The following is a 25,197-nucleotide window of genomic DNA, read 5'->3' as shown; positions in this document are numbered from 1 at the left end:
TGAAATCGTTCAAGATGAAAGCTGTGCCGATACCGTAATGATAAACAGAATGTGCTGGCTAAAACCCGTGCTTCACGATACAATATTTGACGAAGTTTTTCTGCATGATAATGGACGATGAAACTTATATGCTGGGAAACTTTTCTGGTATGATTTGGCATCTTGTCACTACAGCAAAGATATTTTGGAATTATATAAAACGAATAATTCGCCAAAAAGTATTTGGTGTTTTAGCAAACCGTACATAATGACCAGAACTATTAACGGTCAATATGTAAAGAAGAATGCCTGCAGAAGCCCAGTTGCACTTTTTCCAGTGTCACGAAGATGACACTGTGTTTTGAACGAATCTGGCATCGTGCCGTTACCGGTGATGGAGTGGTAAGAACCGAACGATGTTGTTTTTGTTCCGAAAGAGGCAAATCCATCAAACTGATTCAAGCTGATATATCGAGATTCCTTATTATATAATCGGATATTTTTGCTGCAAGACTTTGGGTCCACAAAACCCATCTTTCTTTTTTTATGCCAAAAGCTTTAGAATTGCATGAAACGTCAAGATTTAATATCATCTCAAAACAATTTTTTTTTGTAAAAATCGACTTTCTGAGATTTCTAAAATAGAAAAAAAAATTGATGGCATAAAATTGCCTAAAACTGGGAAAAAACAGAAATCTCAGAATTTTCACAAAAAAAACGACAAGAATTTTTCAAAGAGAAACGTCGAGAACTAGTGTCATCTGGAATTTTTTTTTTTTTTTCATTCGACTCTGGGAATAATCAGAATTTTCAAAATTTTTCCACATCGAAATTTTTCAAGAAAAAAAAAACTTTCGAGATAACATAAAATCTTGACGTTTCATGTAATTCTAAGACATTTGTCATAAAACAAAATTTTTATTTCGGAAATCTCAGTGTATAAGGAAAATGATGTAAGTTTTAAACTGAATTTGATTGTTAGTACTAAGTCTTAAATGCAGGTAGTCCACCCTAGGAGAGAAGATCGAATGAGTCAACTTTACAAAAACATAGCTAATTCTTGTTTATTTATTCTCTGGGAATTTAAAAAATATCCTACCTAAAATAAATTTTTGGTAAACATTTTTGTCATTTGCATTTTGTTTGAGTACTTAGGTAGAGTGGTCGATCGATACGAAGTAACAAATCCAAAACAGACAAATGAAATGCAAAAAACGCTTCTTAAAGTACTCTTTTATGTGAACTGCACGTTGGATGTTCCAGAAGTAATGAAGGAAGTGTTTACTGGAAATACTGTAGAATTAATTATGAAACTTGACAAATGTAAAAAACTCACTATAAATCAGATTTACTCATTTTACTTATAGTTGCATAGCCTGCCACTGAATTTTATTGGGATCAGAATGCTGGTCCCGGAGTTGAAAAACATTTAAAAAATAGAAAATATTTTTTTCCAGTTTTTGAGAGCGTTTTTCTTCAATGACTCTGAAAAATCGAACAATATACTTACCGTACAGTTCTTTAGTTAGACCGGTCTTGTTAGCCGATAATAAAATACAATCATTTCGGGTATACCGTCCTAGTTCTCGGTTCCGAAAGTATCAGAAACGAAAATCGCTCAAATTTCATGGAAAAGGATGCATCGATTTTCAGAAATTTAGAACAAAATGTAGTATGGTTCTATAATTCGATGTAGAACTTTATCCTGATCCGATTCCCGGTTCCGTAATTACAGAGTGAAGTGTGTTTGAAATTTTAACTAATCATTTAGAGTGACGATGCAAAAAAAACGAATATGTCATTTAAATGTGATTCACAGTATTTTTTGTTTGTAGTTTATGTTGGTTATGATTACCTGTTCTTGGTGCTAGAAGTACAGGAAATAGTAATCAAAAACTGAAAAACCTGTTTTAATCCACCTAGTGATGTTAAAATACCTTTCTCAAAAAACTCATAATTTAATAATTATTACCAGGGGATCCTTCAAAAATCTTTTTTTTGGAGTATTTAATAGGAGCAAAAATGTATTTTCGGGCATACATTATCATAGCCTTTAGAATTTTAACCCATATCAATAAGAATTTCTTTTTTTTTTTGCATTTTCGCTCTAAATGACAGCTTAAGATTTTAAACACATGTCACATGTTCCGGAACCGAAAGACAGATACGAGCAAAAGTCAAAAACAGACGTAGACCCTTTTATTTGAGTCTAAGTCGCTAAGAAAATGAAGATAGTTCCGCTTTTGACCATTATTTCCGGTACTTCCGGAACTGGAAGCTTAAAACCGGTATAGCTGAATTCGGTTCGTTTGGTCAGTAGCTAGCATAACCTATAATTTTATCCGTTTATTGCATTATAGCTTTATACGACAGGTTGCAATTTCATGAACACTGTCCTGTAGCTCCGGAGCTGGAAGCCGGATTTGAACTAAATTCCACGTCAACTTATGGAAACATATTAGGTTTCATTTGAGTCTAAGTTTGCGAAGACCGGTTCATCCGTTTCTGAGAAATTGGAGTGATTTTCAGTTTGAAGCATTCGAGTATTTTCTCGGAACCAGTAACGATGATCCGGTATATTCAAAATTAACATATTTAATGACCAACTACCCATGTCAATTAAAGAATTATACGATTATTCAAATGTATTTGGCTCGAAGCATAAAAACTCAGTCTTGAAAATGAAAATTTAATACTTATCAGATTATAATTCCGGAACCGGAAGTCTTATCTAGTTGAGATTCGGTAGGTTCATATTTAAGGTTTCATTTGATTTTAAGCTCGAGAGAATTGGATGAGCGGTCTCTGAGAAAATCGAGTACACTCTTTTAATTCATTTTGCTAATTTTACCCCGTAAAACGAAAACCCAAAGTCGGATACAGACGAAACTCAATTGCAGACCATGGGATTCTAAGGCCTTTGATTTTCATCTGAGTGGTCTCTAAGCAAATCGAGTGCATTTTTTTAAATTTTGTTGGTACATTTTAAACCCTTACTCCCGAACCGGAAGTTCGGTTCGAGTAAAATTCAAGAGTAGGCTATGTGACACTATATCACACTCGTCCCTCCGGGCCACGGTTCACAGTGACTTATGCAATTTCAATACGAGAAAGGAAAACTAACATAATTTTCTCAAAGATTTTCATAAACTCTAAATCAAATAGAGAGTTTTATAATCTCATAGGATGTAATTGAAATTTAATTTGGTTCAAACTACAAATAACAGATATACAGACTCGAAAAAAAATTTTCAAAAACCTTTGGAAATTTCAAATTTGCAATACGTTGAAAACACTACTGCCATCTAGCCGACTATTCGCCGCGATCTTTAAAAAAACAATTCACTTCTTTCCGGAACGATAACAACTTCCTCCCCACCTGTTAGAGAAATATTCCAATTACACCAATTTGAACATTTTTTTTCCTAAGACTACTTTATTTTCTTATCGTATAATTCGAAAAAGAATTCGATCGGAGTAAAACAAAAATAACCTTGTCATTTCAACAAACAGCAAAACAAAAAATTTGCGTTAAGTGAACGTAGCACCCAAAGCAGTGTCGCGATGTGAATGCTGCTCCCAAAATAGTGTCGATCGTGGTGACATCTACAAGTATTCGCCACGCAGAATGAGCAAATTTTACACACTCAAACTGTGCTGTGCTCAAACTCACGCAATACGAAGAAAGCATCATCACACCACTAGGTGGATTGAAATAGGATTTGACTTCTCCAGTTAAAAAATTGTAGAAGATTTTCGAATTGCAATTTTATCTGGTAGGCCGTAGAACAGAACTTTTGGATGCACCATGTAGGCACCGGATCAGCAAGTGATAACAAATTTATAATAGAAAGCCATTTTCCTAACAAGGTCTGATATAGGGTTGGTCTCTTTAGTAGTTAAAATAATAAAAATGTCTAACGAGCACCAAAGCGAGATGCAGTTTTGGGCAGCATTCTGTTATGATCTACTGATCGGGTAGTATTCAGGAATGTTATGCCTCGATAGTTTTTACAATCAAGTCGGTGGCACGTTTTGGAGATAGAGCATATGAAACTATCCAGCCTGCCCGAAGGCATTTTCTCTTGTTCACAACACTTGGTAGAGTGCGTGGAACAGCCGCTTGCTTAGCACCGAACCATCCCATCTATTTATCGTACATTTTTGTGAAGATAAAATATTTGTGTGTCGCCACAATAGAAAAACGGTCCGGAAACTTTCCAGTCTCAATGCTTCCATTAATCAAACCACCGGATGGTGCTGTGGTAGCAAAAGCAGCGACGTTCAATCCTACAATCATTCGTTACGGGAAGGATTGCATAAAGACAACATTTTATGTTTGAAGTAAAAAAGTCATTTTTAGCTTTATACCTTCGTTTGACCTACGCTTGCTTTGTTGGGAAATGATTGCAAGAAAGAAAAAAAATGTAGCAGTACCAACAAATCCAGTGCTTTGATGATACAGAAAAACGGAGACAACTATTGGCGTTTTCGTTTTTAATTTGCACTACACCGGTGCAGTGCTACACCATGGCATGAATAAACGAACAAAAATGATGAAAACATAAACAGTAACCATTGACTACAATAAACGATTCCATTGCACAGAGCTACACCAAACTTTTGATGAGTGCTACACCAGTGGTATCGGTGCAGAAAAAGTGTAGCACTGGTGTAGTGCAATTGGTAAAAACGAACGGTTTCAGTGCAGCTTACGCTACACCAGTGTAGTGCAATTTAAAAACGAAAACGACATATGTAAATCATGCGACGTTTGTTTTACATTGACTCATTCCGAAAGTCATTAATAATTTGTGCGGAGCTCGGTGCTGGGATTTTTATGCTCGCAGAAATAAAAAAAAAGGTAGAAGTAATTATTCACCAGTAAAGCTCACTCGCATTGTCTACCCGATAGACCGACCTAACCCCAGGACACGCACAGTTCAGTGCATTACGTGAAAAGTCCGTCGGACCATTCAATTCGACCCACAAATTAGTGAATCTGCCTTCCAAAAAAGTAATTTAATTAATAATTAGCCACCGCCACCACCAATTTTTTTGTGACACTTTTATCCTGCGCCAGCTTGGGACGAGACAGACGTCGAAAATCCCTGTCGACGGGTGCGACAGTGGTTTTTCTCATAAATCGGAACGAATTTTGGTGCGTTTCGGTGAACATTTCGGACTGTCATATACGGTGTCCATTATCCGTCGTCGTCCAGCTATCATCACTCATTCCGGTTTGTCCACCGTGGTCGTCACTCTGTCAGAGTTAAATTGACCTTTTCGCACGGTTTCACGAATGTTAATAAACTAATTCAATTAATTTTGTTTTAGATATCATTGGAAAAGTTATCACACCTGACTTGATGGCTTAATGTTACCTTTTTCAGTTTAATTATAAACGGTTTGCTAACAGCAGTTGTTTGCTAAAAAAGAAGAGGTCTGTTTATTGCTGTTTATATACAAACTTCGTTCAAAGTTTATAAGCGTAAATCTTGTCCATTGTGAGTGATTTGCATGTTTCCCACCTACGAGTTCACACTAATGCGGTGTCCGACACTTAACCCCCGTAAATACACAGATGCTCAAAATGAACAACTTTTGTTGCCTAAACTGTTTTCATTACAAAACTTTTAACTGCATAAGATTGACTCCGGCCACGGCGAAACTTTACCGTCCCCAGAAGAATGTTTAACGACGGCTATTTTCTTGATTCCAAGCATGCAAAAACGTTCTTTCCACCAGAAACAGTTTCCTGCGGTTTCTGATGGCACACTGGGCGTGGGGAAACTATTCATCGGGGTAGTTAGCAATTTTTGACTAGGTTGTGCTAAAGATTTCTTGCCCCTGAGGGTGTGTTCTGGTTTCCGAATTCTTTTGGATTTTCGGATACTTGTTTGAAACAGCTTACAAGTGTTTGGTTTCGAGATCGTGTTTCGGGAGTGAAATTTAGCAATAAATGTGCTTTCGTGCTTTAGAAATAAATGACGGCTATCAACTGCGAATACAAAATAAATTCATCACAACATGTCCGGAATTTCTACCAAAATGCGATTAAACAGCTTTCTTCAGTCGCGTTTTGCCTTTCTCTATAGAAAGGTATTAGAATTGCTGGAAAAACCGACTTTCGAACGGAGCCTCGGAGACCCATAGGGTTATATACCATTCGACTCAGCTCGACGAGATCGGAAAATGTCTGTGTGTGTGTGTGTATGTGTGTGTGTATGTGTGTGTGTATGTGTGTGCACTTTTCGAAGATATTTGAACGCGCTCAATTTTCTCAGAGATGGCTCAACCGATTTTAACAAACTTGGGCTCGTTTGAAAGCTACTATCGGGGCATTGATCAAGTTCGAAGATAAAATGGCTGTGACTTTTGGTTCCGGAGATATGATTGTATAAGTGACGTAACCGACAAAAAGCGTTGTATTTGAACGCGCTCAATTTTCTCAGAGATGGCTGAACCGATTTGAACAAACTTGGACTCGTTTGAAAGCTACTGGCGGGCCATTGATCAAGTTCGAAGATCAAATGGCTGTGACTTTTGGTTCCGGAGATATGATTCTATAAGTGACGTAACCGACAAAAAGCGTTGTATTTGAACGCGCTCAATTTTCTCAGAGATGGCTGATCCGATTTCAACAAACTTGGGCTCGTTTGAAAGCTACTGTCGTGCCATTGATCAAGTTCGAAGATCAAATGGTTGTGACTTTTGGTTCCAGAAATATGATTGTATAAGTGACGTAACCGACAAAACACGTTGATTTTTACCGCTCTTGTATATATAAGGGTGCCAAAATTTTGGGATCAACTCTATTTTCGTAAAGTTCTAGTGCTCAAAAGTTTAAGCACCTCGAAAAAAGCCTTCATGCAAAATTTGACCTAAATCGGACATGCTTAAGGGGTGCTGCCCGGTGGTAAAGGTTTGACAATTATCGATCTTGAAAAAGCACCATAGGGGGGAGTACATGAAATTTCCAAAATAAAAAATTTTTTTTGATGCCAAAACTCTTAAAACTGCATAAAACATCGAAATTTAGTGTTATCCCGAAAAAAATTTTTTTTGAAAAAATCAACTTTCTGGGACTTAGAAAAATTTTCATATTTTTTCTAAGTCCCAAAAAGTCGACTTTTTCAAAAAAATTTTTTTTCGAGATGACACTAAATCTCGACGTTTCATGCAATTCTAAGCCTTTTGGCATCAAAAATTTTTTTTCGATTTCGAAAATTTCATGTACTCCCTCCTATGGTGATTTTTCAAGATATATGAAAATTCCACTAAGTGGACTAAGAAGGGTTTTTGCCTTTCTCTATAGAAAGGTATTAGAATTGCTGGAAAAACCGACTTTCGAACGGAGCCTCGGAGACCCATAGTGTTATATACCATTCGACTCAGCTCGACGAGATCGGAAAATGTCTGTGTGTGTGTGTGTGTGTGTGTGTGTATGTGTGTATGTGTGTGTGTATGTGTGTGCACTTTTCGAAGATATTTGAACGCGCTCAATTTTCTCAGAGATGGCTCAACCGATTTTAACAAACTTGGGCTCGTTTGAAAGCTACTGGCGGGCCATTGATCAAGTTCGAAGATCAAATGGCTGTGACTTTTGGTTCCGGAGATATGATTGTATAAGTGACGTAACCGACAAAAATCGTGCTATTTGAACGCGCTCAATTTTCTCAGAGATGGCTGAACCGATTTTAACAAACTTGGGCTCGTTTGAAAGCTACTGTCGGACCATTGATCAAGTTCGAAGATCAAATGGCTGTGACTTTTGGTTCCGGAGATATGATTGTATAAGTGACATAACCGACAAAAAGCGTTGTATTTGAACGCGCTCAATTTTCTCAGAGATGGCTGATCCGATTTTAACAAACTTGGACTCGTTTGAAAGCTACTGGCGAGCCATTGATCAAGTTCGAAGATCAAATGGCTGTGACTTTTGGTTCCAGAAATATGATTGTATAAGTGACGTAACCGACAAAACACGTTGATTTTTACCGCTCTTGTATATATAAGGGTGCCAAAATTTTGGGATCAACTCTATTTTCGTAAAGTTCTAGTGCTCAAAAGTTCAAGCACCTCGAAAAAAGCCTTCATGCAAAATTTGACCTAAATTGGACATGCTTAAGGGGTGCTGCCCGGTGGTAAAGGTTTGACAATTATCGATCTTGAAAAAGCACCATAGGGGGGAGTACATGAAATTTCCAAAATAAAAAATTTTTTTTGATGCCAAAACTCTTAAAACTGCATAAAACATCGAAATTTAGTGTTATCCCGAAAAAATTTTTTTTTGAAAAAATCAACTTTCTGGGACTTAGAAAAATTTTCATATTTTTTCTAAGTCCCAAAAAGTCGACTTTTTCAAAAAAATTTTTTTTCGAGATGACACTAAATCTCGACGTTTCATGCAATTCTAAGCCTTTTGGCATCAAAAATTTTTTTTCGATTTCGAAAATTTCATGTACTCCCCCCTATGGTGATTTTTCAAGATATATGAAAATTTCACTAAGTGGACTAAGAAGGCTTTTTTTATTTTAGATTAGCATCACTGTTCTCATACAAATAGGCAACGCAAATGTCAAGCACTAGTTTGGAAAAATGATGCTGACTGTGTGACATAAACACTGAAGCATGCTTTTGTGAACTACTCGAATCAATCTGAATCAATTGGTGTCAAAATTAGTATCCAAAATTATTTAATAAAAGTATGAAACATATTTTCATGAGACTGTTATGAAAGAAGAGAAAGGCATTATCACACCACTAGGTGGATTAAGAAGGGTTTTTAGATTAGCACCACTGATTTCAAATAGGCAACGCAAATGTCAAGCACTAATTTGGAAAAATGATGCTGACTGTGTGACATAAACACTGAAGCATGCTTTTGTGAACTACTCGAATCAATCTGAATCAATTAGTTTCGAAATTAGTATCCGAAATTATTTAATAAAATTATGAAATACATTTTCATGAGACTGTTATGAAAGAAGAGAAAGGCATTATCACACCACTAGGTGGATTAAGAAGGGGTTTTTTAGAGTATAATAGATAAAACTAGAAGCAACCTACTGGACTGCCAAAAGTCGTTGCAATCACAAATAAAAAGATGATGATGCCTTATACGCCATTCGTAATACATCCCTCAACAATTTGTGTAACCGACACACAGGTGGCGTGATCTTTGTCAAATCCATTTGACGTTCATGATGTACCAACTGTCAAAAATCTGTATGTGAAATTTCATGACATTTCGATTAGTCAGAATAAGTGACAGCCGTTTAAGTGAAACTAATTTTGCCATTTGCAAAACAATGGAGTCATAACAATTTCGTGTGTAAATTTTTCCTTGGTTCTTGCTGCAAAAAAATCAAAGCAATTGCAAAGCAAATAAAATGAGTGGTTACTCCAAAAAAAACATCAAAACAGCATGCTCAGTTGATCATATCTAACCGTAAATTGAAATTGGGTGGGATAGCTGAAACCGTAAAAATATCAAAAACTATTATACATAAACATTTGAACATGAGAACGCTCTGAGTGAGAATGCATGCCGCGTTTACTCACAGTCGATCGAAAACAACAATATGTCGATCAAAAATTATTTTTTTGAGCGGTTAGTGGAATGAACTAAATCGATTCAAAAAGAAAAAAAACCCTTCTTAATCCACCTAGTGGTGTGATAATGCCTTTCTCTTCTTTCATAACAGTCTCATGAAAATATGTTTCATACTTTTATTAAATAATTTTGGACACTAATTTTGACAACAATTGATGCAGATTGATTCGAGTAGTTCACAAAAGCATGCTTTAGTGTTTATGTCACACAGTCAGCATCATTTTTCTAAATTAGTGCTTGACATTTGCGTTGCCTATTTGTAATCAGTGATGCTAATCTAAAAAAAAGCCTTCTTAGTCTACTTAGTGAAATTTTCATATATCTTGAAAAATCCCCATAGGGGGGAGTACATGAAATTTTCGAAATCGAAAAAAAAATTTTTGATGCCAAAAGGCTTAGAATTGCATGAAACGTCGAGATTTAGTGTCATCTCGAAAAAATTTTGTTTTTTTAAAATCGACTTTTTGGGACTTAGAAAAAATATGAAAATTTTTCTAAGTCCCAGAAAGTTGATTTTTTCAAAAAAAAATTTTTTTGAGATGACACTAAATTTCGATGTTTTATGCAGTTTTAAGAGTTTTGGCATCAAAAAAAATTTTCGATTTTGGAAATTTCATGTACTCCCCCCTATGGTGCTTTTTCAAGATCGAAAATTGTCAAACCTTTACCACCGGGCAGCACCCCTTAAGCATGTCCGATTTAGGTCAAATTTTGCATGAAGGCTTTTTTCGAGGTGCTTAAATTTTTGAGCACTAGAACTTAACGAAAATAGAGGTGATCCCAAAATTTTGGCACCCTTATATATATAAGAGCGGTAAAAATCGTGTTTTGTCGGTTACGTCACTTATACAATCATATATCTGGAACCAAAAGTCACAACCATTTGATCTTCGAACTTGATCAATGGCACGACAGTAGCTTTCAAACGAGCCTAAGTTTGTTAAAATCGGATCGGCCATCTCTGAGAAAATTGAGCGCGTTCAAATACAACGCTTTTTGTCGGTTACGTCACTTATACAATCATATCTCCGGAACCAAAAGTCACAGCCATTTGATCTTCGAACTTGATCAATGGCCCGTCAGTAGCTTTCAAACGAGCCCAAGTTTGTTCAAATCGGTTCAGCCATCTCTGAGAAAATTGAGCGCGTTCAAATATCTTCGAAAAGTGCACACACATACACAAACACACATACACACACACAGACATTTTCCGATCTCGACGAACTGAGTCGAATGGTATATAACACTATGGGTCTCCGAGGCTCCGTTCGAAAGTCGGTTTTTCAAGCAATTCTAATACCTTTCTATAGAGAAAGGCAAAACTTATTCCATTTAATGTTACTATTTTCGAAAAGTTTTTACTATTTCGCCACTAATGTCACGAGATAGTAACGGACGCCGATACCAGTATTTCGGTGTGCTATTTACAATCTTCTTCAGTGTACCAGTGGACTAATTGTTTTCCTTTTCAATTGAACGTGTTGATGATGCTGAGCAGATTTTTTGCGTCGGTATGAAACAATGGATGAACCACGTTCGAAGCGTCCAAAGGCACAACAATCAGCTGGGAAGGTGATGGCTTCAGTACTTTGGGATGTGCATGGTACAAGTGCTCGCCAGTAAGAAATTAAACTCAAATAAATAAGCAATCGCTGAATCTGGAGAATATTTTGAGGTAAAACACAAATCCTTCTACAAGCACAGCTTCAAGAGGTTCGAGACGCGTTTGAATGATCGTATTACTCAATTTATAGTAAATCCTGTAAACACAAATAGTAGCGATAAGCACTTTAAGCCACATGGAATTTATAAGCTTTTTATGAAAAACCATTAACGTTTGCATTAAATAAATTGACTTTTTTCGGATGATGATAAATATAAGACAGATAATTGGTTTTGACAAATTTCCCAAGGAGGGTAATTATTTATGCTTACTTGCAGAATAAAATTCTACGCCCTTGCGAGCGACCTTCCGGCAGTTACCACAAACAAATTGTTGGAGTAGACCTTACGATTCAGGTTGGTTCAGAAATTCTGGATATATCGCAGCTACGGGACTTTGGACAGGTTCACCGAATTGGGTACTACATCGATACTCAGCCGTTTCATCTCCTTTAACAGTCGCTTCGAGTAGTGGACCGATGCTAGATTCGACCATGCGTGTGGTCTGATTATTCGTCTTTATGGTGATTCATGATGAAAGGCGTAACTTCTGGTAGGCGTTTCGTACGACAAATTTCCTCGTTCACGGCCAGTCCGAATATACGTTTATGTTCCCCAAGTACGTTTTCACTGTTTGGCCGGTTGCACTGACCTACCGGCCAAGCGCACGCAGCGATGTAGCCACTTTTCTCTCGGTTTTCCTCTTCAATTTTTTTAAGCTTCTGATCGCTAGGGTCGTCGGCTGTCCGGAACCAGGCTTTCTTTCGATGCTCTGATAGTTGTCTAATAGTGCCAAGATGTTATAGATGCCAGAACAGGCGTATCCGGCGTCCACAATGTGCCGCACAATGCCCGGTTCCGACGCGACAGGGGTGCCGTTCTTTGAATGCACACACTTCTGAACGGAGTTGCTTCACTGTTTTTGCCATCATGGTTACAGTTCGACTGATAGAGCTGTCAAATTTTGTCTGCTGACAAAGTTGTTTTACATTTTGTCTTCGACTCATCAGTACGTAGTAGCTTATGTAGCTAGTGCGACCTGGCGGCTCAACATAAACCTGTAGACAGACGTAAAGTTAATGCTATTTGCAAAACACTATCTGCTATTACATCGAGGTGTAATGTCCAAACTGACGTTTCGGACGATTTGTCCGCTGACTCATGGGTTACTATGATTTATGCTGCATGGGTAATTTCGTCAGTGCGGGTGAAGGCAAATCCGCAATTTTTGTCCATTTTTTCAAATGCGAACGTTATTTATTTGAATACTATTTAGTGTTGATAAGAAAACATTTTGTGACTCTCCAACAAAATTTCAAAATTTGGTGAATAACGTTCTTTCGACTCAAAAAATTCAAGAACACGCTTGAAAAAAATCTTTACGTTTTCAAATGGAGTGGAAACGAATCTGCTCCTTGATTTAAATTTCAGAAATGTGTTCATTTTAATTTCGTGGCAACTCAAAACCGCAGTATTACAAACATTTTTCTTCTTTTCAGTACTTGAACTGAATAAATGTTATCGAAATTACCTAAACAATAATTCACAGTTTAATTTTTTTCATGATTTCAATGTATATGTGTTCGTTTACCTATGTTTGTTATGACATTGTTAGGATCTCGATCACGTAGTCAAAAGTGATTCGTTATGCCACAGTTCAGTCGAATCGACTTCAAAAATAATCGTTTCGAGCAACTCGATTCGAGATGCACAATGTCAACCCAGATAATGTCAGCATTTTCGAGTTGAAACTAATTCCATAATTATATTGATTCAAACTACTTACATCAATAAATGCTGGAAAAACACTACGCCCATATACCATTCGAATCAGTTCGTCGAGGTCAGCAAATGCTTGTGTGACAAATAATGTCACTCAATTTTCTCGGAGATGACTCAACCGTTTTCTACAAACTCAGATTCATATGAAAAGTCGTATGCTTCTAAGCATGGTTCCTGAATTATGTTTTGATCCGACTTCCTGTTCCGGAACTACAGGATGATATGTGAAACGGAATTAAAATTGTGTAACTCATTTTTCACGTAGACGGCTGAACGATCTAAGATTCAAATGAAAAGTTTTAAGATCCTATAAAATATCTTTCTTTTTAGTCAGATCTAACTTCCGGTTTAGGGGATACAGGGTGATTTGTATAAAAATGTCCATTTCATATAAATTAATCAGGTTTATCGGTTTCTCAGATTTGTATAGTCGATAACCAAATAAACTTATTTCAGTTTTAGTGGTATTTTGTTTTCGATTCGGATTTAATTCGCACTACGTTTTCTTAAAGATGTCTACACTGATTTTCAAACATTTTGAAACAACCATTTTGAAACAAACTATACAGCTACTCAGGTGAATTTCACTAAAAGTTTTAATTAAATTGAAAGTCCGTCATGACAATAGATTACTAAAAAATTCTGGTTGTGACGGTTCAATCATATCTGGAAAAATAACCAAAAACCAATTATGTCTCTGTTATATGTAATTTTTTAGAGTCATAAAGACGCTTTTAGTTGTCAATGCTTCGTTTTCCTAAAACCGCCAAAGTTATCGACCCAAAACTTTCTTTAAATAAAACTTTCTTTAAATAAAACTAAAACTAAAACTTTCTTTAAATAAAAAGAAGAAGCTTCATGAAAGTGCCTTTTGCCCCGTAGTTGACATGAGTTTTGCTCCATTGTTTTGATGGATGTTCACCCGTTGTTTATGATCATTCTGCCTCGATGTTCGAATAACCGTGACTTCAAGTGACTTAAAATGTAAATTTTTCATGTTTTACACTATCGGGCGTCATGCCCTGCACAGATTTCAATGGACCATTTTCAGGGGTGTTGAAACATATGATATTTCATATATTTTTCAATGCGAGTATTTATTCGCAATTATAAGAAATACTAGTGACGGAAGGTAGTCATGCATGTAACTCGCACGTGTTATTCTATTTAGTTAGGATATAGAAACATTTCCTAAGGGACTGTGTTTTACCCCATTTACCCCTAAATTGCACTCAATCACTGAAAATATTCCCCTGCACACAATGTTCCGTATGTCTATGTGTCGGTTTTGCGGGACTTTTCGATTGCTGAATTTTTCATTAATGCTAGCTCATACCATACATTTTAGAAAACTTCTATTTTGAGATATTCGAGATAACTTCAAACTACTAAAAAATTTATCATAATTTTCTGATCATATTTCCGATGGTATAGAAAAGAAATTATGTTGCTGCCTTAAATACTACATGGAATAAGAAGTCCCGGGCCTAACAAAGAAAAAGTTGAAAACTTTTTTATTCTTCAGTATAATCTCCATCAAGAGCAGTGATTCCCAAACTGGTCCCTATAACCCACTAGTGAGCATTAGCTCATTTTCAGTGGGTAGTAAACACAAAATTGTTAACACGTGGGCAATGAGTCGCAAAAAGTGGGCTTCGATACTTAAAAAATCTTTCTGAGCAAGGCCCTGAGTAAAATGTATTCATGACAAATTTATAAAGTCATATGGGTAATATATCATTGCAAAAACAATTACATTCCAGTCTATCAGTTGCAAATTAGTGCATCATTCAATTCTTGTGAAATTTGTGGGAAAGAAAAAGAAAGTAAGAAGATGAAAATTTAATTGCTGTTACGACCAAGAATTGGTCAAATAAGAATGAGTGTGAATATTTTCAATGTTTTATTAGAAATTCACATCATGTTTATATTCCAAATTCAATTCATACAAAATACAGAAAAAAATGTTCGGAATTCAGACCCAGAATCCTGCTTCCCGGTTCAGAATTTTGGTTCAGAATTTATATTTATATTCATTAGGTAAAATTTATATCAGGAATTCAGACCCAGAATCTAGGCCTGGAATCAGAACTTATGTCCAAAACACACGAAACCCTATGTGTGTTATTACTGGCAGAAGTTCAGGTCTATAAACCAGGTTCAAAATGCAGGCCTAATTCCAGAACCCAGATGCAGAATTCAGGTTCAAGCAAAAAACTCTGTCAATAACTTTGGTTCAGAATATGAGTACAATTTCATAATTCAGATCCAGATTTAAAATTCCGGTCTAGAATCGAAGTCCCGATTTCAGGTTCAGTATTCAGATTCTGCTCTGATCACAAATTCATGTTCAGAAGTTAGGGCAAGTTACTCAATTCAGGTACAGGTTTTGAGTTCCAATTATAGTATGGAATCCTGGTCTGGAATTTAGATCTTGGCTAAGAATCCATACAGAATCCAGGTCCAGATTCAGAATCCAAATGAAGAACTCTTTTTCAGAATCCAAGGTCAGAATGCAGGTCCAGAACTCAGATCCAGAAACCAGGTCCTTAATCATGCTTCAAAATTTTGGCCTAGAATCCAAGTCCAGAGTTTTTTTTTAATTTAGCTTTAGAATCAAAAATCAGGATCAAGCACCATTCTGATGCATTTCCAGTATCTCAGGCAAATTTGTTGAGTAAACATTTTGTTTGGAATCCTGAATCCAGCTTCAGATCTAGACCCGAAACCTTCATCGAGAGTTCAAGTCAAGAAATCAGGTTCTGGTCTAGGATCCAAATCCATGCTCAGTATCGAAGTGTAAATTTCTGCCTCAGGCTCAGAATCTCTGTCAGAATTCTTGTTCAAAAACCATGTCCAGATTCAGTATTCAGATCCAGAAACCTCGTCGGATATCCAACTCCAGGGTCCTGGTTCAGAATCCTGGGCTAGGTTTAGAATCTTTGTCAATAATTTAGTTTCAAGTTTAGAAGAATCCTAGATAACTCAGGTACAGAATCCAATTCAGGTTCAGTTAAAGTGCAAAATAGGTTCAAAGTTCAGAAAACAGAATTCTGGTGCGGAATCCAAGTCCCGAATCTAGGTTAAGCTTTCTGTCAGAAGTTCAGATTCCCGATCTAACTCCAGGTCTAGAACTCAGATCTATGTTCCGAATATAAGTAGTGAATTCTACTTCAAGTTTAGAATGTTTGTTTTAAAGTGTTTTCGTTTTTGTCTCTCACACAAGAAGTAAAACCAGAACGAGAAATGAAGTTTTGAGCGAGATCTTGAAAAATCATAATGTTGTCCACATACGGCACAAGAAAACACGTCCAATGCAAAAAAGACGGTCTGAAATTATGACTGATAAAATGAAAATAATTAAATCCAAAAACTGGCGTCATAAGTTTTCCGAGACAGTTATAAACCCATCCGCAACCTTTTTTAATCCAGGAAAATCGTTCTGCCAACTTAACTACTGTGGATGTTATGATACACAACGCAGATGACTTCCGTCTAGAAAAGAACTTGGTATTTGATCTGACTGTGCACGGTCGGCTAAGTTTACATTGTAGTTAATCTCCTGTGATTCAATTTTGCACTTAAAAACTTTGTGAGGTGAGGTTTTTTTTTGTTGCTCTGCTTACGTAATGTTTGAACGATAGGGTCTTGAATTAACAATTGAAACCGCATTGGGATTGAAAAGCAAATTATGTTTTGTATCATTTCTATCTATTTTATATTTAAATTTAGAGTTAACTCCAAAAATGTGTGTACATTCGAGCAAAAAAGTTTGGGAACCACTGATCTAGAGCGACACACTTGGTCCTCCAACATTTTGATGGCCTTTAAAAAAAAGCGGGTGGGTAATGTCAGAGACATAACTGGATGTCGTGAATACGAAAACAATTGACATGTTCCTTAACACTTCCGAATATCAATTAGTTGATCAATTGTATGAAATTGTACGTAGAATTTGGAACGATGCACCTAAACTAAAGTACAGATTAGTAACATTTAAAATTCTGAAACACAAATATTATGAAATAAGCAGTATAGTTCTTCATAATAAAATAATGGTGGCTCTGAAAAGAACCTTTTATGAAAGCGTTTTTGATGGAGAGTGATGAGTTGAATTCGAATGCCGATGGATGCCGCTGACTTCCGTCATCTAATTACAGGCTGAACTGTTGTACTTGGGTGCGATACTGATATGGTTGGTGTAGGTGTAGCGTTTACAACCGATCATAATCTTCCAAAAAAGAAAACATTAACTCGCTGGGTTGATCAATGATACAATAGGCTTAATTTATTGAACTAAACTATCAATATGCTATAGGGATTCACTTCTAGAATTCAGAAGGGTCAAATTGCGTAATTCTCTACGATATAAATTCTGGAACATTTTTCGCAAAAACAAAGCAGGCTCCACATGATCTCGATTACTGTGAATTCCACACAGCGAAAAGTGCACAAATCTAACCAAGCTGTTCTAGATTTGCACTGAACTGTGGATATTTACCTTCGATTTGCGAACAACAAATAATAATAGTTCTTTAGAAAACTTTTGAGCTATTAGAACGGATGATTTTGTGTAATGCTCTCCACCGTTGTGTTTTAATCAATGCAAATGACTGGTAGCTGTGACGTAATCGCTCTTGTCGGAAGCGAAACTAGCTTTGAAAACGACACAAAATACATCTGCTCGCAGTGGGTATAGAATCCAAACGGATCCAATTTTTGTTAGGAGCGTTCTTTTTACGTGATTTCGTTTGTAGCTTTTTCACTAATGGGCGGTCCTAACGGCTAAAAAATGTCGATTATTTCATTTCGGATTTGCATAATTTATTGAAAGAAACTATCAATATGCTGTAGGGATTCGTTTCTAGCATTCAGAAGGACCAAATTGAGGAACTCACTACGATATTCACAACTTTTCGGAACATTTTTCTCGAATGATTTGTTGTACAGCAGCAGATATTTTGTTCTCTTCTTCAGAACGCGTTCTGATTGGCTGGTGTTGACATGGGTCAAATGAGACAGGTTTTTCAATAGTGTACTATTGAAATACTTCAATGATTTTGCTATACACGTTTAAGTTGAAAAATATCGATTCTATTGGTAGTTAGATTATATAAATCCTTTCACGGATCACTGAGCTATGAGCTTTAAAAATACGAGCAAGGCAAACGCGCCTTATGGATTATCCCCTTTGATACTCGTTTATACCAAACATTTCAAACATTTTTAATTTTCAATTATTTGAGTTTATGTCACACAACTGATAATCTTATCATAAAATTGTGATCATATTTCCGATGGCGTGAAGCAAAAATTATGTTGATTCGTTAGATACAACAAGAGATATTCACGATCAAAAACTTATCACTCTCTCAGAGGGTAAATTTTGAAAAGACACCCCATAGTAAAGTACGTCGTATTCACGACAAAAGAAAAGATTTGTCAAGGCCTTCAAAGTAGGCTTCCGTTTCTTTCCCTAGAGAAACTTTTTCAGGTTTGGAAATAGATAATAGCCGTTGGGGGATGGTGCACCAATCCGTACCGCAAATCATTCAATTTCACCGTTGCTTTTATGCATGAATAAGCTGGTGCGTCATTTTCCATAGCGATCAGCTGTTATTCAAAGTCTAGGGGATAGATTGTCATGGAATTTGGTATTGGGCCATCTAACAGATCTGCTGAAAAGTTCGTATCGTTTCTATGAGAGGGTGCCACTTTCGAGAGGGCGCCACTACCTCTCATAGAAACGATACGAACTTTTCAGCAGATCTGTTAGATGGCCCAATACCAAATTCCATGACAATCTATCCCCTAGACTTTGAATAACAGCTGATCGCTATGGAAAATGACGCACCAGCTTATTCATGCATAAAAGCAACGGTGAAATTGAATGATTTGCGGTAAATCCATACCAGCTACTTTTGTTATTGTGAAAAAAATGGAGAAAAAGGAATTTCGTGTGTTGATGAAACACTACTTTTTGATGAAAAAAAGTGCCGCCGATACCAAAAAATGGCTTGATGAGTGTTATCCAGACTCTGCACCGGGCGAAGCAACAATTCGTAAGTGGTTTGCAAAATTTCGTACTGGTCATATGAGCACCGAAGACGATGAACGCAGTGGACGTCCAAAAGAGGCTGTTACCGATGAAAACGTGAAAAAATCCACAAAATGATTTTCAATGACCGTAAAGTGAAGTTGATCGAGATAGCTGACACCCTAAAGATATCAAAGGAACGTGTTGGACATATTATTCACGAATATTTGGATATGAGAAAGCTTTGTGCAAAATGGGTGCCGCGTGAGTTCACAATCGATCAAAAACAACAACGAATTGATGATTCTGAGCAGTGTTTGGAGCTGTTATATCGAAATAAAACCGACTTTTTTCGTCGATATATAACAATGGACGAAACATGGCTCCATCACTTCACTCCGGAGTCCAATCGACAGTCAGCTAAGTGGACTGCACGCGATGAACCGAACCCAAAGCGTGGAAAGACTCAACAATCGGCCGGTAAGGTTATGGCGTCTGTATTTTGGGATTCGCATGGTATAATTTTCATCGACTACCTTGAAAAGGGAAAAATTATCAACAGTGACTATTATATAGCGTTATTAGAGCGTTTGAAGGACGAAATTTAATAAAAAACGGTCTCATTTGAAGAAGAAAAAAGTTTTGTTTCATCAAGACAATGCACCGTGTCACAAGTCGATGAAAACCATGCTGAAATTGAACGAATTGGGCTTCGAATTGCTACCTTATCCACCGTATTCTCCAGATTTGGCCCCCAGTGACTTTTTCCTGTTCTCAGATCTCAACAGAATGCTCGCTGGTAAAAAATTTAGAAGCAATGAAGAGGTAATCGCTGAAACTGAGGCCTATTTTGAGGCAAAGGACAAATCGTACTACAAAAATGGTACCGAAAAGTTGGAAGATCGCTATAATCGCTGTATCGCCTCTGATGGCAATTATGTTGAATAATAAAAACGAATTTTGGCAAAAAATGTATGTTTCTATTAGAGGATACGAACTTTTCAGCCGAACTGTTAAAGGCTTGTTCTCAACAAAAATATAAATATACACGGTTCGAAACTATTCACGTCTTTTCTGTGAGAGGCTCGAGACTTTTCATTCTATGTAGTACAATAAAAGATATTCGCAATTAATTTCTGCTCATTCTTATATAAATTGAAATTGAAGTGCACTCATAGTAAAGAAAGACGTATTCACGTCAAAAGTAGTTATAACTGAAGAGATAACAATTACGATAGTGTTGCCTAAAAATTACTGAGCAGCGTCATAGGAAGGAATTGCCATATTATGACACTACAGTCTCTGCAAGAACGGAACTAACACAGTGTTATTGTGCGTGGGTTTTTGTGTATTATTTATGAAGTATAAAATTAAATGATGTGGTTCGTTAAAAATGAACCTTTTATTTCTTAAAAGCGTTTATTTTTAGTTTACTTCAACCATTTCCGTTGGTCTTTTTTAAGAGTCATCGAAAAAAACCCGTTATCTTGATAACTAATGAATCCCCATAAAGAACTGAAATCCTTTCTAAACTTCTAAATAAACGCCTACAGCCTTTCCCTGTTTTGTGTTTCCATTCATATATGAAATTGTATTCAAATTTCACTGTAAATTGAAAAAAACGAAAATCTTCGAGTATTGGATGCAAATTGTTTGACTAGAAAAATTTACTCCGTAGCTAACAGCCCCGATAATGGTTCGGCTCAGCAACCAACCAACATTAGAACAAAACAAATTAAGAAAAAGACGAATCACAATAATTTATGGTCAGTGAACAGATAAACATATTTCCTTCGCCCGAAAACCGCTGCTGCGTGCGATCACGCTAATTTTCTTAAAATAAATTCCATTCGGGTTTCTCAGCATACACTATGCTGCTCGGTTCGGCTTTGCACCGCGCTAGCTGTATGAATATAATTACTATAATCCTTATGCGAACCACTACTCAGGGCACTCAATTAGAAAGGCATGATTTTTTTTGTCTTATTTTTAACACTACGCACCTCTTTGATACACACACCAACTGCCGGTCGGCTGCTTGACGATGGAAACCTGTGCGATGCTCGGGAAAAAGCAATTTCCTCGGGTGCTCTACGAATACACACCACTAGTCACTGTTTTCCGTGCCTTGCACACAGATACACAACGACGACCGACAGGCGCTTGGGAAGTAAGAAAAAAAAATCTTACGTTTTTTTTTGTCTTCGTTCGACTGCTGAAAAACACCACTTTTTCTGCCTTGCGCTGCACGGAGGAAATTGACTGGCACAATCACCAACTGGCCTTTAGATTTTTGGTTTTCCTGTTTTTTATGATAAATTCCTCGGGATTCCCCTCCGATGATGACAATTTTTTCTAGCCACTGTACTCACTATCTTCGAGCTCTCTTGAATTGTAAGTATATCGGATCGTAATTTTTGCCACTTTAGCTGCCGTAGTTGACACTCGTTTTTCCTGCACGTTTTGTGGGATCCCTTTCCTCAAGCAATTATTTAAAATTACAGGTTTGATATTCACGCAATGTCCCTGAAAGAGCCGCAGAAAGGGAAAATTAATTCCCGAACCACTCACCAATTTCAACGTTGCTTTCCCACTGGCAGGCAGCCTGTCGGGGTTTAATATAATTTATTTTCTTTTTGCTCTACACCCCCCCGGCGATCAATAACAATTACAATTTTTTCCCCATTTTTGTTCACTATTATTCACACACTATTTCTTCGTTTTCCTTGAACATAAATTTGCGTTGCTTCGTTTCGTTTTTTTTTTCTTTTTGCTTTGTTGCTGCTCACACGCACGTTCACTTCCCCGCTTTCTGGTATCACAAAGTCACTTCCAATTCAAATGTATAAGAAAATATTTTCTTATATTTTGCTCTTTTATCCTTCACCGGGTGTTCGCTTTCAATTGCTTATATACTTGCTTCGATACTTGCTCTGCCGCTGACCGTCTCGAAAACACGCTGCCGCCCCGTGTGTTCGCGAGGGAAATATAATTTCCAATGTATTTTGCCGACCCAAAACAGTTAACCAAATACGAAACCTAATCTTGAATGGTTCGCATGAATTTCCATACTTTTTTCTTCTCTCCTTCACTGCCCTTCAGTTCGACGGGCTTCGATTACTGCTTTCTGGTGATTTATTCGTGATTTAATCGACCCTTCAATCGCGGCCGGCCAAAATCAATCACTGAAATTAATTTCCACAGTGGTTTTGCCCTGTTGGTCCCGGAATGCGATTAAAATTCTTGACAGATGGCCAAAATGTCCACCCCCGCTCCGCTAACCAGCTAACCACAACCCACTGCAACGCGTTATCACCGAGATGCTGGCTGCTGCCGTCTCGCTGTTATCGTAAGAGCGCCTAGCGATGTCTAGTACTGCCACATTGATAGTAAATTATTCACCAGTACTGGAACTCATCTCACATTTTTTTCGTTTTTCTTTTTGTTTTTTTTTTGTTTTACATGGCTGGGTAAAATCAAACCAGTGTCTGTTTCTACACAGCGCCCACACACTAAAACTGATGACTGATGGTCGATGGTTTCCAATCGGACGTCTCTCAGTCGCCGTATCAACGAACAGAAGGGAGGCTGTTTTCAGTGGTCAATAAACGAACCACTACACTGAACTGTTTAGTTTCCAGCTTGCGACGATTGTTAACAGCAAAAAAAAAAACACACACATTGAGAAAACTCCGAAAACGAAGTTACAATATTTTAGCACTGACAGATCATGCAAATTTTTGCCAAGTACTTCACCACCAGCCTATAATACCCACATGAATTAGCTTGTAACATCACTACATAGAATATACCACATTGAAGGAAACAGGTGATTTCAAACTTTCCCTTTTGTCAATTACACCCGACAGGGAATCAGTACATATTGAAATTCCTTCTGTACACAGTCAGTCAGTTAACGAACAGTACCTCACTTTGTTTCACATAAAAAGAATGAAAAAAAATTGGAATCAAAGGCTTATCTCTCATTTAGGAGTCTATTTCTTTGCCAGTTGGGCCACTCTTGCAGGATGATACCGAACGGGTGCATAAATTTCAACCAACTGATGCGAGCAGAGGAAAATTTGCTCGGGAAAGCGTAGGGAAAATTCTTGCCACACGCGTACCAACACCACCAACACCAACGTGCGGGTCGCCTGTACGGCTGCTCTCGGGCGAATCTCGCTGGTTTCTCTCCGAAACAACTGGTGGCACTAGCTGGCAGCTGCCTTAATCCGGCAATTCTGTGTACGCTAATTGCTCCAAACACATGAAGAGCAAGAGAACCATGAGAATGTGAAGCGGAGGAGACTTGAAATGGGAGAGCTACTAGCTTTAGCACAGCAACCATTATAACCGTGAAGCTGTTCACTCTCCGTACTGTTGCTCCCGGATTGTTTTTGCTGTGAGAAGAAGAAATCACTGACTCACTGGACCACCCACATTACTCTCGTTGGGTGCCCATCTTTCGCGATCTTCAGCTCGATCAGTGCGTCAGCATTGGGTTGGATGAATATGGTTCCGAAAGAGGACGAATTTCCGTTAGCTTTTGTTTATCCTACATTTTGAACTAAAAATAACACACCGTAACTCATCAGTAATTTTTTTAACGTTTTAACATTTATTTATTAGCATTTAGTATTACCTCTATTTCATCTTGAAAGAATTCTCCCCGGTGAACGACCGCAACTTGGTTAAAGCCGGGTATAAATAAACGATATAAAAAAAAAAAAAAAAAAAGAATTCACTATAGTTTCGATGACCAGAAGCTTCGAGTCACTTCCCGCCAGTGCCGTAGTGAGGGTGAGGCGAGTGAGGTAACCGCTCAGAGATGGCTGATCCGATTTTCACAAACTTAGATTCAAATGAACGGCCTTGAGGTCCCATACAAAATTCCTGTTTGGATCCGACTTCCGGTTCCGGAATTATGGGGTAAAATGTGCAAAAAATTGTGAAAATAAGTGCACTAACTTTTCTCAGAGATGGCTGATCCGATTTTCACAAACTTAGATTCAAATGAAACGTCTTGAGGTCCCATACAAAATTCCTGAATATTATTTGGATCCGACTTCCGGTTCGAAAGTTATGGGGTAAAATGTACATAAAAAAGAAAATATGTGTTCTAACTTTTCTCATAGATGGCGCGATCGATTTTCACAAACTTAGATTCAAATGAAAGGTCCTGTGGTCCCATGCGTTATTCCTGAATTTCATGCTGATCCGACTTCCGGATCCGGAAATATAGGGTAAAGTGTGTTAAAAATTGTACACCATCACTGAAAATGGGGAAAAACCTTAAAAAATTTTCTAAATCGACCTCAAATCTATTCCAATTTGATGGTTTTTATCAGTAGACGGTCAAACAAACCGATTTCGGTTATTCTTTTAAGAATCGAAGAAAAATAATTTTGAAGGATCCCACAGTATTATATATGATAGTTTGATTGATATGAGAAAGGCATCATTACACCACTAGGTGGATTAAAACAGGTTTTTAATTTGAATTTTGTCTTTCAAAAATGACATTATGTGTGAAATAAACACTTGAACCGCGATGGTATCGTGTATATGCACTTCTGAAATCACAATGAATCTTAAATGTTTAAGCTCTTCTGATTCTCTATAATAAATTTCAAACGGATGAATGGTTGCTTGATCATTGCTCCAATAGTGGCTTTGAACAGCATCCTGAAGCACAAATGAAAATTTTTTTGAAAAATCACAAATACTCTCGATTTCTCCTGAATTTAAATTAGATTTTGCCTTTTTAAGAAAATCAGATTGCTGATTTCTAATAAAATCTTGAGTAACGAGTTTTTCTAATTTTTGCAAAAATATGCTGCAAATTCTTCTACTGGTTTGACAAATTTCTCTAGATCACACCTGTCAGTAGAAACCCATCGTTCAAATCTTACCACATGGATCAATAAGTCCCGAGACTAAAGCAGAGATGGCGCTCGTAGTAAACCAGTAACCACGTCTTTCTAGAGTACTAACCTTTGCTTGAAATGGGTCTAAATTTTAAATCGATCCGACCAGAAACAGCTGAGTTATCGACGTTGGAGTAAAGTCTTTTTGTAGTTTGTTTAAAAAAAGGAAAAAACCGAGTTTCGTGTTTTGA

The 25,197-nt window shown here is 37.1% G+C and overlaps 1 protein-coding gene across 7 annotated transcripts in view; it reads right to left on the bottom strand.

Moving 5' to 3' along the window:
* LOC131435566 (potassium voltage-gated channel protein Shal) overlaps window positions 1-23,216 on the bottom strand; it is a 556,411-nt gene extending 533,195 nt beyond the window's left edge. For 4 of the 7 annotated variants that reach the window (XR_009230513.1, XR_009230511.1, XR_009230514.1 and 1 more), the window contains exon 1: window positions 21,083-23,216. The gene's annotated coding sequence lies outside the window, so the exon portion shown is untranslated. The remainder of the gene's footprint in view (window positions 1-21,082) is intronic. The other 3 variants (XM_058603589.1, XM_058603591.1, XM_058603590.1) reach the window with 2 other exon arrangements.
* Between the last annotated feature and the right edge of the window lie 1,981 nt (window positions 23,217-25,197).

The sequence above is a fragment of the Malaya genurostris genome, chromosome 3 (genome assembly GCF_030247185.1).
Source record: "Malaya genurostris strain Urasoe2022 chromosome 3, Malgen_1.1, whole genome shotgun sequence".
In the NCBI taxonomy this organism is placed as follows: domain Eukaryota; kingdom Metazoa; phylum Arthropoda; class Insecta; order Diptera; family Culicidae; genus Malaya; species Malaya genurostris.
Note: the sequence above shows the minus strand (reverse complement) of the source record. Positions and strands in the feature narration are given on the sequence as shown.